Source organism: Limulus polyphemus, unplaced genomic scaffold, assembly GCF_000517525.1.
Source record: "Limulus polyphemus unplaced genomic scaffold, Limulus_polyphemus-2.1.2 Scaffold9239, whole genome shotgun sequence".
NCBI classification, from domain to species: domain Eukaryota; kingdom Metazoa; phylum Arthropoda; class Merostomata; order Xiphosura; family Limulidae; genus Limulus; species Limulus polyphemus.
In genome coordinates this window covers 6,737-10,127 of record NW_013674849.1, presented here as the reverse complement: position 1 = coordinate 10,127, position 3,391 = coordinate 6,737, and positions in this window count along the sequence as shown.

Here is a 3,391-nt window from a genome sequence, read left to right as displayed (position 1 = left end):
TCACTCTTATAATACACCCATAGCTTAAAGTTTCTCTCTAACAAACATAATCCAGGACTCTACCACAGGGTCAACCTTAATCAGGCCCTTAGCGAAGTCCCACACGTGACTTAAATGACTATCCGCCTTCCCTCTAAAGATGGCGGATTGTTATTTTTACCGTTTGAGAAATTATGATGTCACGTTAATAGTGATTGAAATCAACTCTTTTTTTTTTTCGTGTGGTTCATTTTATCCGAACTTTTAGCTGCTTCACTGGGTAATGTGTTTGTAACCGTGTTTCCATCTGGATCTGAACACGTGGATTTAGAGGGGAAACGGTCACAGAAAGGAGAATTCTGTATAATCATCATTAACTTCTGATCAAATCAAACTATCTATATATATATATCACATCAAAACATCAACCTGGTGATGACTCTAGCTAATTTGGTATATTGTTCTAACATTCTTGATTATATTGCTCAAAATGTATTTTTGCGTCATCAGTTGGACATCGTCGTTGTTACCGATAGTTTTGTTCATTATCTTAATGGTTTCCAAGAACTCCACAACTAGCGCGTGAGAACCACGCGTATAATCTTTCTGTTACATAACGTTTCCTTTTAGACGAGCAGTGTGATAGCGAAGAATCTGGAAAAACTAGACTTGGAGTTCATTAGAAAGGACTGCACGTGAACACGAACAGCGAATGGGATGTAGCGTTGGTTGTTATTGTAAACATCATTTAAAAGTTTGTAAAAATGTGTTACGCGATGCAAAAATTGTATTTTGCTACGTCTGTGTTTTCAGCTCTGAATTAAAACGTGTATTTTAAATGTGACGCATGAATTTAACAGCGAATAGTAACGACTCGATCTTATATCAAACACACACACACACACACACAAGTTATAGGTTCTCTTGATAGCTTAAAAGGTTGTTGACTCAATCTGAGAAACGTCATAAATTCATAAGTCGTAACTGATTCAATATGTTGAAGTAATTTAATGAAAAAGTAACGTTTGCCAGGGTCGTTAACCTAGCTGTGTTAACACGAATAATTGAACAAATTTCTTCACGTGAGTCTGTTTTATGAAGTTCCTCCACGAATATTCGGCAGTGTAACAAGACATACCTGTTCCTCCCCCCCCCCAAACCTGATGAATTATCAGGTAATTTACTGTTTTCTGATTTAGAGAAGAAGAAAAAAAACGAAATGAATACATGACCGAGTGAATACAAGAACCTTCTTTTTTAACATTTTCAAAAGGGTAATGACACCTTTAACGATATTATTTACATCTATTTGAATATATATGTGTCTAGTTTTTTACTTCTATGAATATAGTATTTATAGCACACAATATAAATAAAAAATCTGAACGATAAATTATGGTAATTTAAACCGTTATTCATCTCATTGGCCATTGTCATAGAAAATATTCCACTTTATCACTCTTATCAGTAACTAATATTTATCACACTGGCAGCTGGGATGGAATATAATCGGGTTTCGATGCTCGTAATAGGCAGAGCACAGATAATCCATTGTGTAGCTTCAAGCTCAACAACAGTCTACAGTATGCCACGTCTATTATACAGCCACCAGATGACGCTAAGAGACGAATGGAATTACAATATTAATGGATATTAGATAGTTATATGATATTTTACTTACTTGATATTTCAGTGATTCTTCTTTTTTTCTGTAGGTCATCATATCTTAAACGTTTTGGCGAACATTATTATTTATTAAATTAACCCTTTTCTGATGATGAATGACTTTTAAGGTCAACCATAATTAACATATGAAGACCATTGTGGTAAGTTAAATTATTGTGTCTCTCGTGTAGGGGATTTGAATCCTGGACCACTACAAAAAATGTTCTACCGGTCAAGCTAAAGCTCTAAACCATTAGTACTCATCATACTACATTCTTCCCTTCTCACAAACGAGGTCTGTCCCCAAACCTTTTCTTAAGATCATAGAATAGTTTGATGTAGGGCGCCAGTTTTCGCAAGTGTTTCAGTGCTTATCATATCTCGAATATATTCTTACGAATACCATAAAACCCATACTTATACATATTTTCAATTATGTATTTATATGTTTCGAGAGTGAAAGGCTTAAACTCACGTACTGACTAATTAATATTTCCATCCTTGATACCCATCAAAAGGAAATGGTGTTTCGCGAATTTCTTAACTTAAATCCTTTTTTATTTTTAAAATAATTCTGTTAATTTTCATGGGTACTTCAGATTGAATCGATAAAAAAATAAAGCAATTTATTATTCGATAAATATTAAGGAAAAAACTGGTTTCAATCACATGATTCATTTCCATTTTTCCACCTCACTCCCGATAAATCTTCCTCGTCGGTAACCCAAATGATAAAGCTGAGAATCATAAGAACAATTAGACACTAATATATATTAGATATTATTTTTCCTGAAAAAACAAAACAAACTTATCCAGCTCTTATTTCCATCACATTTTTTTTCTTCAAGTAACGTCAGTATGACATCAGTAAACATGATGTTCATTATAAGGGCTGTACAAGCTCTGAAACTTCAGCTGTAACTTGGAGAGGGGGGGGGGTATATCTGTGATAGTTAATCCATCTGTTTAGCTACTGGTAGCTGTATAATACAGAGCAAATGCTGTTAACTGGTGGTCCTCCGTCTGGATAACTACTCTCGAACCTTGGGGTCTCTGCTCTGGACGTTTAGCCTATGTGTCTTAAAAGGCCTTAAAGCTTGAAAATACCAATATTAAATCTGCGCACAAAAGTATTCATCAAAACTACGCATGTTTTGCACAGGGCGTTGTCATAGCATCATTTAGGTTCATTTATAGATTGTTATCCCTCCTATTACGTATCACTGTTTGATCAAATATTGTCGACATATCTGAACATCGAATTCAGTAATTTCTCACAGAATTTTCCAGTGAGATAGCCTGTAAGCCACAAATCAGTAATAATAACATTTTGTGCTGGCTCAGTAATTATATCAGATCTGTGTTTGTTTTAGGTGTGGGAATATATATATATATATACAGATCTCGTGGATACAACATACCACAAAGACAAAGACACGAAAGACATTTTCAACCAGATCAGCTCCTTGTGCACACGTAGGTTAATAGGCCACGTTATAAACTTTCGACTTACTTCATATATAGATAATCCAAACTTCATCTGCTGTCTAACTAAAGGACAATCAGTCAGCAGCACCAGCCGCCACAAAGGCCTTGTCTGACTCCTTGAGCTGATTAGTGGAATTGACTGTCACTTTTATAATGCGTTCATGTGTTCAGTAATATATATATATCACGTCTGGACCTTCGCCCCCCCAGTGACACAGCAGTATGTCTGCGGGCTTACAACGCTAGAAACCGGGTTTCG